The sequence below is a fragment of the Simochromis diagramma genome, unplaced genomic scaffold (assembly GCF_900408965.1).
Source record: "Simochromis diagramma unplaced genomic scaffold, fSimDia1.1 OVJJ01000107.1, whole genome shotgun sequence".
NCBI lineage: Eukaryota > Metazoa > Chordata > Actinopteri > Cichliformes > Cichlidae > Simochromis > Simochromis diagramma.
The window spans coordinates 9453110-9464991 of NW_024387209.1; the positions used below are offsets into that span (position 1 = coordinate 9453110).

Genomic DNA, 11882 nt, shown 5'->3' on the forward strand with positions numbered 1-11882 from the left:
AGCCTTTCCTTCCTGCAGATGAGCACTGTCAACAAATATGCCAAATTCAATTGTATAACTAAATGTTGAAAGAAAAAAAACATTCAATAGTGAAAATGAAACAAGTGAGGGAAAGCAGTACTGATGCAAGCAGTGTGGGGTTGTTGAGTTTCCCTTTGAAGACACTGGGGGTAGATTCAACTTGAGAGAAACGTCCTCAATGATGACTGAAAATGCAAAGCATTTCTACCAGAACACACTACGCAGCTTCATTGTTAGCAACAAACATGTTTGGAATGAAAAAAGAAAACCATTACAAAAGAAATATCGGCTCATGTATCAGAATATCAGCCTTTAAAGGCATGAAATATTGGTATCTGTATCAAGCTTAAAAAGCCTGTATCAGTTGGGCTAGTCAGTCAAATGAATTCTGATGTATTTAATGCACAGTGCCAGTTGCCAGCCAGGATATTACAAAGCCACAGACCACAACAGGGAACTGCAGCCCTTCTAATGTGTAGGTAAGGTATAAACATGTTTATGCTGAACTATAACTACTTATCAAAGCAGTTATTATGATTTTTGGCTCTCTTGTGGATTATAATGCAATATTTGAATGATCTGACCCTGTGTTTTTGTTTTGTTTTTTTGCTGGGGGGGGGGGGGGGGGGGTGTAGTTATCGCTGACAGCTCTAATGCAGCCAGGAACTGCTGGAACCTAAAGTAACACCAACCTGAGGGTCACTTTCACCTGCAGTTTCCTTATTTGGTTTCAGCTGGGTGAAAAACACCACAGACCCAGTCATGGAAAAGTAATGAAATATGAACAGCTGCACAACTTTGACCACAAAATAATGAATCTAAACCAAAGTTTTGACTCACGGATGTTGTGAAACGATCCCAGTTGAAATAAAAATCCTCCTTCCAGGCCAATCTCTCTCAGCCTAACACAGTCCTATTTCGACTGTCACCTGGCCAAAGGAGACGTGATCCTGATAATATGATCCTGCTACCATGGAGACCACTGTGACTCTGCATCTTAACTGACTCCTTCACATAAGCTCCACCTCTTAATTATTCATATGGGCCCTCCAGAGAAACAGACCATGCTGCGGCTTCGTCACCTTACTGGTGTGAATCCAGCTTGGAACCAGATGTACCGGATGTACCACTAGAGGAAATACACCTCACATCACAAACACAAATGAATTTGCACGAGGCAGGGAAACAGTGACATCTCAATGTGAACACAACCATCTCCATTGTTTTATTTTCAGTATTGCTTGAAATATTATTTACCCATACTTACATATACAATACGATATTAGTCACATATTTACTAGCTAAGTGCAATGAGTAATTTCAGCAATGTAGGCCTATTCTAATCTGCATATTTACACATGAATGAGTGACTAAACTGTAGAAGTGAATAATAAAAATGCTAATTAGATACATTTCTTTTGCTCAGTTTAAATTAGCTGTTTATGCTTTTCATTATCTTCTGGTAGAGCTGGGCGATATAAGATTTTTTCATATCACGATATGTTTTTTTAATTTCAGGCGATAACGATATCTATCACGATATAAGCCAAATAACTATATTTGTAAGATTTAAATGTGCCGTTGCTCACAAGTAAAATGTGAAATAATCAGCAGCTTGTTTTTATTTAAATATTTATTTCCCATAATAAGTTCAACAGGGTAGATGTACTTAAGGAACATGAGACTTTTTCAGATAAATAAAGGCAAATATTGCAAACTACACAAAAGGCAGCCGCTAAAGCGTTTAAGTTTCAAAATAGAACAAACGAAACAGACTACTAAATTGTCAATTCCACTTAGAAACAAAATATTAATTCTAAAAATAAATCTTACTTTGTTTTACAGAAGAACAGACAAAATTGACTAACTTTTGTCAATATCAAATAAACTGAGAACTAAAAGGAAATTCTCAATCTCTCCTTGTTGTATAGCTTAGCTTTTCAAACTGTTTTAACAGTTACTTTAGTCTGACAAAAGCCGAATGACGAATTAGCGCTTCCAGTCAGAGACTGAGGCTACGTCCACACGTACACAGGTATTTTTGAAAACGGAGATTTTCCGTTTTTGTTTTAAAAAATAATCCCGTCCACACATAAAGGCAGAAATGAAGGAAAACGCTGCTATGAACATGCCAAAGCAGCAGGTGGAGCTAGATTCCTAACCGTGCAGAAATGTTGGCCAATCAGAAGTCTAGAAGCCTCGGTGGGAAAAAGTAAACAAAGCTGGGGCATAGAAGCAGAACTGAGTTGTATGTGTGGAGGGACAGTAACTGTGTGTATATGTAAGCATTTAAACACTGCAGAGAGTACAATTAACAGTAACAGTATTGTAGAAATTCATTTCACCGAAACAATAACGTGGCGCACAGTGTGACGTCAAAAAATGCGCACACCTTTGACACTGCGTTTTCTCCGTTTTTCTAGTCCACATGTAAATGCAAAAACTGAGTTTTCAAAAATATCCACCCTGGCCGGAGTTTTAAAAAATCTTCGTTTTCAGTGACCAAAAACGCCGTTTACGTGTGGACGAAAGGTGCAAACGCATAGAAAAATCTGCGTTTTCAAAAATACCCGGGTACGTGTGGACGTAGCGCATGCACCAGTTTATTGTATTTCCAGACTTGCTTTCGGCACAATTTACAGCGCACGCTACTCTGTTTTTTGTCAGACTTGAAATAGCCGAAATACCTTCACACTACGGAACTTCTATGGCTCTTCCATTCGACAATCTCTCCGGCATTGGATCATCTGTTTTCTCTTCGGTAACCTTCGGTCACGCTCGGTTGATTTTTCTAGTCGGCACACTCATTTCCTCCATTACCCGGGCGGTACGGTGGCTGGCTGCTTCCCAAACAAATACACATGTGCGGCTTGGCACTTGTGCTGTACGTAACAAGTCACGTGACGTGACACTACGGCTGTGATTGGTTCGGCTCTGCGCTACTTATTGGCTGTTCTTTTTTTTTCTTTTTTTTTTTTTTTAAAGGACAAGAGCGGCGAGGTCTATCGCGATAGTTTAATTTTTCTATCGAGAAAAAGTTATATCGCGATACATATCGTTAGCGTTCTATCGCCCAGCTCTATCTTTTGGTATATTATATTTAAATGTAATAAGTTACCGTAGTGAATATTCATATTTACCTTGGAAACAGTTTTAAATAATAAGCTCAGACAGTTTTTTCCTACTCTCTGTAAAGAGTACAATGACAGTGAGAGCAGGTATCCCAACTCATCTCAACTGCTCGTCTACCAGCACAACCACCGCTGACCCATCATTTCCCATCCACCCATTTTCTTCCACTTATCCAATTCAGGGCTTGCAGCGAACACCTACGGCCAATTTACAATACCAACTTTACCTAATCCATGCATGTCTGTGGATTGTCAGAAGAAGCTGGAGTTCTTACTTATGTCAGCATGTACCGCTCTTCACTCTTTTCCATCTTTACAAATAAGACATATTTGGATTTTTCTGTTAATCAGACAAAACAAGCCATTGGTATCGCCAAAGACATTGATACCGATAGATACAATTACACAATCTGCTAATATGACACACAATTTGAATTCAATAAAGATACAGACAAAATGCTGAATAACAAGAAAATGTTTGAAAAGAAACACCAGAGTGCCGTTAAGCACCATCGGGTTATCTTTACAGGAAGGGATCGAGCTTGGTGACAGCTCCCTCAGCCATATTTATTCAGAGCTTTGAACAGTGTGCCTGACCTTAAACCTTTATCTCCACACTGAGAAATCTAGGTCCAGCACAGAAGTCTAAATCCAATCAACTGTGATCATAGGCAGCATGGACGGCTGGGAGGACCGTCAGCTGAGACTGAGAATCAGACTGGCCTCCCCAAAGGGAACACAGTGGCTCTCACACAGACTTAAGGAAAAGAAGTAGGTGGTGAGCCACAGATGTGCTTAAAAAGAGGAGGAAAAAAGTCAGAGTAATTAAGATCAGCAGGATGGTAGTAATACGGTGGCAAAACCCAGCAGAAACCCAGTTTGGCTGTTTTATTTATTTACTTTATTTAACGAAGAAGTGAAACTCTTGAGATTAAAAATCTCTTCAGTGGCTTGGCTGACCAAGAGGCTGTCTGTATCCCGAATCCAAAGAGGGGCATGAAAGATGAAGGCTCCGTCTCCCATTCTTCTTCTAAATATCCTAGAAACGACAAATTAACCAGCAGTCTGAGAGTGCTCCCAGTGCACTACTGGGGTGATACAGTAGTATGAAGTCTTTAAGATAAGATGGTGCCTGATTATTCAAGACCTTGTATGTGAGGAAACATGGTCAGGAAACACCTGGGTTACCTTGTTGTGCGTTTTTGCTGCATCATAAACCATAACAGCACCATCTTAGCTGTTGTTGCGATGTCAAAAATGGAGGCTGACTGGGCTAAATCTGGCAATACTTTGTATGCACACACTTTGTGTGCGTACTCTGTGTCTCTAAATATATTTTACAGTCATTGTATATGTTCTTTTAGTAATTGTTCTCTGTGTCCAGCCCCACATCACCAACAACAAAAAAAGGTGAAGTCATATCTGCGCTTGGTGGAAACACTGTTGCTGGCCCAAACAAGCCAGCAGCCGACCAATCAACTTGCCCGACAGACTTTTGGCTATAGAGACAGCGGTTACATCGAACCCTAGTATTGTTTAACAATACCTGAAAAAAAAAAACCCACTAACACCACAAGTACGTGGTAAACACTAGGGCTGAACGATTATGGAAAATAATCTAATTGCGATTTTTTGCCCCAATATTGCGATTGCGATGCGATATGCAATTATTTTTTAAGGTCTTTGTCTTCTGTATTATTAAACAAAGACAAGCAATACATCATATAGTATGGCCAATACTATATTACATTAATTTTAAACTGTTCTTTCCTGGAAGACAGACCTCTGTTATGATGACATGAGGTGATGCATGAATTGATGACTGACATTTTTATTTAACTTCTTCAATCACAACAGTATATTTGAACATACACAATAGTTTATTTTTAGCTTACAAACATCTGAGCATAAAGTGCTGACAAGGAACCCTGGTGTAAACATTAAAATGAAAGTCAGTACAATGTGCAGATTGCAGAAATATACATAAAAAAAATCAGTGGCTTTACCACACTCAGTTTTTCGACATCTGTGAACTACTAGACAGTCATTAAATTAAAAAATAATATTAAATAAATAAAACTAATAAATAAAAAATACACACATCTTACTGATCTCTGCAGTCAGTAACATTACACATAAAGTGCAAACATAATAGCAATTGTATAAACACACACACAAACACGCCTTTAAAATTTAAAGGCGTGAAATTGGACGGTCTAGCCTTCTGATTAGCGTCACCGCTGTCTCGGTGGAGTTTAATAAACTCGGCCGTCTGCTTCTTGCTATCTAAAATATAACCAGACACTGGTGTAAATTCTCGACTGTCTCATACTTCTGTTTAATAAGTTTTCTGTTTGACGTTTAGTCAGCTGTGTGAAAACCAAGGAGGAACCCACCCAGGGGATTAATAAAGTTTTATTTTATCTAATCTAATAACTTTAATCTCAGCCAAACCGATTTACTCACGAACAAACAAAACACTGAAAAAAGCCCAACAATAACATTTTTAGGTTGTCTAAGTGACTTATATATTACGTTTAACCCGAGCAGCGAAACTCCGCGGTGATCTGAAAATGATGTGCCGGGAGTTGTGCCGTTCTCGGCCGCATCAGTAACCCTCGAGCTCCCGGCTAGCTGTCGAGCTGGTGGGTAGCAGACGCCTCTGAAAACGTCGAAGCACTTTTGCAAATATGGGATATCTTGATAAACCGAGCAGATATTTGATGTTTACACAACTACTTTCTCGCCTGAAAATATGTTAAAAGTTTATTTTGTGACCCAGAAAGATTAGTATGAGTAATTTTAAAACTTAGTAGCGGCCGCCATTGCTGGAAACTGGAGTTTGGCTGGGCCGCGCTATGAATTCTGGGATATGGTAGTAATTTGGACAGCCTTCGGCGCGTCGCTGTGACGTAATCGGTCTACAAATGCGGCCTCAGGAGGATGCAGCCCATGAATTTGGGCATGTCCAGAGTATAATCGCAGCCTTTGCGGTTAGAAAATTGCACTTGATCATGTCGCGATATTATCGCAAATGCGATATATCGTTCAGCCCTAGTAAACACAGCAGCAGAAAGATGATGCCAGAACCCAAACTCGACCTGTGAATACCCAGAACCTGCAGGGCTGACTTTACAGGAACTGCTCTTTGTGGGCCTGAGCCTTTGCACCTCAGGCACTACAGACCAGGAACAACAGGTTCAACAGGCCACAACATGACCTACATGTATGGTAACCACAGGTGGGGTGCTGAAGCTACACAAAGCTCTTCCTTCTTCCTGTTCGTGATGCATACAAGCTTTTTTGTTGTTGTTAATGATTACAAAAACATGGCACACGAAAACATTAAAGTGAGAAAAACACACCTTAAATTTTACACATGGGCAAATTATCCTCAGCTGACTCAGCTGTTCTATAAATCAAGTGCAGCATTTAAGGGCAATGTTCCAGCATGACATACATACACTAACACTAACATGCCTGTACCGACTTTCACTGACTACATTAAAGCTCTAAACCGTAACACTTCACTTTCCCCAACATAAAACTAATCCTTTTTCTGCTCTTCACTCTTAATGCACGGCCAAATCCTCTAAAACCCTTTAAAGATGTCACAAGTGGCAAAATGTCCCCCCTTCCTCTCATTAAAGCTCCAGCAGTGACATTTATGTTGGCAGACAGGTAAAACCAGATTCTCTGGACCATGGTGCACTACTTTTATTATTCCAGGTTTGACAAAACAAGGGAGGGTTATGAATCAGCAGAGCTTACACCAGCCCTTTCACCACCTGTAAAGAAGTGACTGCATTGTGGGAAAGAACCAGTTCAGAGAGGAAATAGCAAAAAAGCTGATAATATAATGTGAAAATGTCATTTAATACAATTGGAAATTAGGGATCGCAAAATTCTGGGCCAATACTAATACAACGAAACAACATAACAATATGACCAACAGCCCATGCCAATATTCTTTTTCTTTTTTCTATTTTCAGTTTTATTATTGCCGCATTTGTTCCGAGAAAAGGAGATAAGAGACTAGAGAAAGTTGATGAGCTCAGTGACTGGTAAATAACAATTAGCAATGCAAAGTGGCCCCGACCTTTGTAGCCAGTGAACTATGCAACAAAGTGCAACAAAGAAATTTATAGACAAGGTTTCTATTATTTACAAATAATAATAATTGCTATCGCCATCTGGTAGCCTTCAAATACAATTCAGGCTTAAGGCACTTCCATGCTGGCTTTATTTTTCCAACCTGGAAGTTAGGTCCATCTTTCATACCGTGTTTGTGATTAACTGATGTCAGTCAACCACAGAGCCATCAACCAATATGAATATATGCAGGGTATATTGGTGCAACCTACTACAAATGTATTTGCTTTCAAGTCTTACTGAAATATATGGAAATACTTCAATTTTGTCCATTGACAGCTTAACTGAACATTGACCGATGTCAGTCAGAAGTAGAGCTGGGCGATATAAGATTTTTTCATATCACGATATGTTTTTTTAATTTCAGGCGATAACGATATCTATCACGATATAAGCCAAATAACTATATTTGTAAGATTTAAATGTGCCGTTGCTCACAAGTAAAATGTGAAATAATCAGCAGCTTGTTTTTATTTAAATATTTATTTCCCATAATAAGTTCAACAGGGTAGATGTACTTAAAGAACATGAGACTTTTTCAGATAAATAAAGGCAAATATTGCAAACTACACAAAAGGCAGCCGCTAAAGCGTTTAAGTTTCAAAATAGAACAAACGAAACAGACTACTAAATTGTCAATTCCACTTAGAAACAAAATATTAATTCTAAAAGTAAATCTTACTTTGTTTTACAGAAGAACAGACAGAATTGACTAACTTTTGTCAATATCAAATAAACTGAGAACTAAAAGGAAATTCTCAATCTCTCCTTGTTGTATAGCTTAGCTTTTCAAACTGTTTTAACAGTTACTTTAGTCTGACAAAAGCCGAATGACGAATTAGCGCTTCCAGTCAGAGACTGAGGCTACGTCCACACGTACACAGGTATTTTTGAAAACGGAGATTTTCCGTTTTCGTTTTAAAAAATAATCCCGTCCACACATAAAGGCAGAAATGAAGGAAAACGCTGCTATGAACATGCCAAAGCAGCAGGTGGAGCTAGATTCCTAACCGTGCAGAAATGTTGGCCAATCAGAAGTCTAGAAGCCTTGGTGGGAAAAAGTAAACAAAGCTGGGGCATAGAAGCAGAACCGAGTCGTATGTGTGGAGGGACAGTAACTGTGTGTATATGTAAGCATTTAAACACTGCAGAGAGTACAATTAACAGTAACAGTATTGTAGAAATTCATTTCACCGAAACAATAACGTGGCGCACAGTGTGACGTCAAAAAATGCGCACACCTTTGACGCTGCGTTTTCTCCGTTTTTCTAGTCCACATGTAAATGCAAAAACGGAGTTTTCAAAAATATCCACCCTGGCCGGAGTTTTTAAAAATCTTCGTTTTCAGTGACCAAAAACGCCGTTTACGTGTGGACGAAAGGTGCAAACGCATAGAAAAATCTGCGTTTTCAAAAATACCTGGGTACGTGTGGACGTAGCCTGAGCATGCACCAGTTTATTGTATTTCCAGACTTGCTTTCGGCACAATTTACAGCGCACGCTACTCTGTTTTTTGTCAGACTTGAAATAGCCGAAATACCTTCACACTACGGAACTTCTATGGCTCTTCCGTTCGACAATCTCTCCGGCGTTGGAACCATCGTCTGTTTTCTCTTCGGTAACCTTCGGTCACGCTCGGTTGATTTTTCTAGTCGGCACACTCATTTCCTCCATTACCCGGGCGGTACGGTGGCTGGCTGCTTCCCAAACAAATACACATGTGCGGCTTGGCACTTGTGCTGTACGTAACAAGTCACGTGACGCTGCGGCTGTGATTGGTTCGGCTCTGCGCTACTTATTGGCTGATTGGCTGTTCTTTTTTTTTTTTTTTTTAAAGGACAAGAGCGGCGAGGTCTATCGCGATAGTTTAATTTTTCTATCGAGAAAAAGTTATATTGCGATACATATCGTTATCGTTCTATCGCCCAGCTCTAGTCAAAAGGGCCACAAGCAGCCAAAAACGATCCTGGATATTGGTACATCCCTGTTGTAAATCCAATCACTTTCAGAGATCTCTGGCTTTTTGGAAACACTGAAAACCAATGTGACACAACAAATAAATGCTGGCCACTGCCACACATTGTTTGCTTAGATACAGATATCAATTAACAAAGTCAATACTGGCCGATATAACAGTGCAGCCCCATTGGAAATCTGATAATTTTCAGAAATCGCTGGCTTTTACCATACTGAATTTTTTAGCTCAGCGATCAGTAGCCAGAAAGCTGGCACACAGCAGAAACACAGGTGTGTTTGTCCTAAGAGAAACAGGAGCCTTTTAATCACAGAAAAGCCAAGTGTTCTATTTTCCCTGTGTGGTTTCCATCATCACCACAGTGCCTCAATCCCTCCATCTTCAGTCCCTCCTTCCTCACCCCTCTGCTGCTTCTGCTGGCTCTCCACTGGAGCCCACCCTCCCCTCACACTTGCACACACGCACTCTCCAACGATTTCTTGCCAGTGAAGCATGCCACTGAAGCAAAGCTCCTTTTCCTCAGGATTTATAATCCCAAAGGCTCCAGCAGCAAAAAAAAGCAACTCAAAGAGCTCTTTATAAAGCCAGAGGGCAGTCAGTGGCTCACCTCTGGATGGACACTACTCCCAACATTAGCTCACAGCGTACAGTCGAGGATCATAAGCAGGAAGGAGGTGAGGTTTTGCTGGGTCACGTCTAATAATACAGGATTTCCTCCCATTCTGGGGGGAAATCGCCAAACTTTTACCACCACACATGTTTAAAGACATCTTTACATCCTTTGTGTAGACAATACAATCACATTTGGAGCCTGCATGATAATAAAGCAGGATGCATTTCATATGATCAAATCAGTGTGTCATAACCTGATTACATGAGGCTACTAATGGGTGCACGCTGAAATGAGTGGCCTGCTCTGGCGAGCTGAGTGCTTGAGCAATGAGCACACAAAGAATCTCTCACTCTCTGTATGTCCTTGTTACCAGGTATGACCAGCTTTGCCTGCCCTGGTATTTTTTCCAGGCATTTCCTTTCATTTTCAAACACCGGTCCTTTTCCGGGCAGCTGATCAAAAACGCAGGTTCTTCCAGAGAAAACGCCGGGGGGCCCCACGGGGCAAGGATTAACACGATTAACTTCCACAGCCTGCTATATCAGCCTGTGTCACCAAAACGCAACATCACCTCGGAGCAGACGCGTCTCCCTCGCTCGTGTCTAACAAGCTGGAATGCCTGGTTACTGTTTCACCGAGTTAAGAAAGTGGTCTTAAAAAACACGAGGAAGTGCAACACAGTCCGAGAAGAACAAGGTCGTCTGTCAGCTACACACCGCGGAATGTTAACGACTCACCTTCGTCCGGTTAACAGCTCCGTGGAGTGAAACAACACGGAGCTCTCCTGGTGAAGTGCAGACAGCTGCTCCGAGGCTGCTTAAATAAACTGTCCTTGACCGAGACATGTTACAATGACCTGAGAGTTGGGCTTTTTGTTATTCCTGAACAACCTGTTCTCCGTAGTGATGCCATTCGGGCAGAAAGAGCAGCCATCGCCGCCTTCACTGTAACACCGCGTTACTGTAGTTTTAGTTATAAGCTAGCTAAACCGGCAGTGTAATAACAATGGGACCCCCTGCTCGCTGCGGCGATTAACGTCCTGACTCCCCAACTGGCTCGAAAAATCAGCTAGCGTTCACGTTAGCTATTCAGCTCTGTTACCCACCACTGGGCTCGCCTTTTACACATCCAGCTGCCTTTCGTGCCAGCTATCAGGCTATCCTAGCTTTGCTTTGGAATAGGGAGATGCCTAGCTGTCTAGCTTCCTAGCTACGACCACCACACATTTCACAACAAAACAGCCGCAATGACAAGTCGCCCACTCCCGAGCACACAAGGCAAAACACTGCGCCTCTTCTTCCAGCGATATAACCCTAACTACGGGGCAGAAAACGAGCCCCGGAGCCGTTGCTGTGGGGAAAGACGGGTCTCACCTTTGCAGTGGTTTCTGTCGGCAGCCCGCCGTGATGCTACGAGATGGTTTTAAGGCTTGAGACCCCACATTGAGCGTGCGGAGACGTCGTTATGTTGAATATACCAGAGAGATTCTGGGCACAGCGCACGAGCCTCTGTGTTCGCTCTGCCCACTTGCAAGGCGAATAAGCGCTCAGGGACCGTCCGCGTGTTACCAGTCCGCTGAAAAACGCACATAACCATAAAACTGTATCGCTACTATCACTACTGCTATTAATAATAATACTACTGCTAATATACTAATAATACTTATACTAATACCATCACCACCGCTACTGCTACTACTACTAATAGTAATAATAATAATAATTATTATTATTATTATTATATTACGTATAATACAGAGAAGGATCTATAGTGAACAAAGTGTCAATACACATCAATGCTGCTTTTTATCTATCTTTTCTGATAGTGATTAGCACAACAGATGATCAGGCTTCAAAGAAACATGATATGATTTTATACCACAATTATCTTTTTTTGTTTGTTTTTAATGACATTTATGACAGGTGGCAATTCCCTTTAAATGTGACTGTTTAACAGAAAGAAGACACCTACATTAAGACGGTCCCTAACT

General features: G+C 40.9%; 1 protein-coding gene across 5 annotated transcripts in view; it reads right to left on the reverse strand.

The window, feature by feature from the left end:
* Positions 1–11421, reverse strand: part of mgat5 (alpha-1,6-mannosylglycoprotein 6-beta-N-acetylglucosaminyltransferase) — a 107614-nt gene extending 96193 nt beyond the window's left edge. For 3 of the 5 annotated variants that reach the window (XR_005698813.1, XM_040051597.1, XM_040051596.1), the window contains exon 1: positions 11266–11421. The gene's annotated coding sequence lies outside the window, so the exon portion shown is untranslated. The other 2 variants (XM_040051599.1, XM_040051598.1) reach the window with 1 other exon arrangement.
* Positions 11422–11882: the final 461 nt, after the last annotated feature.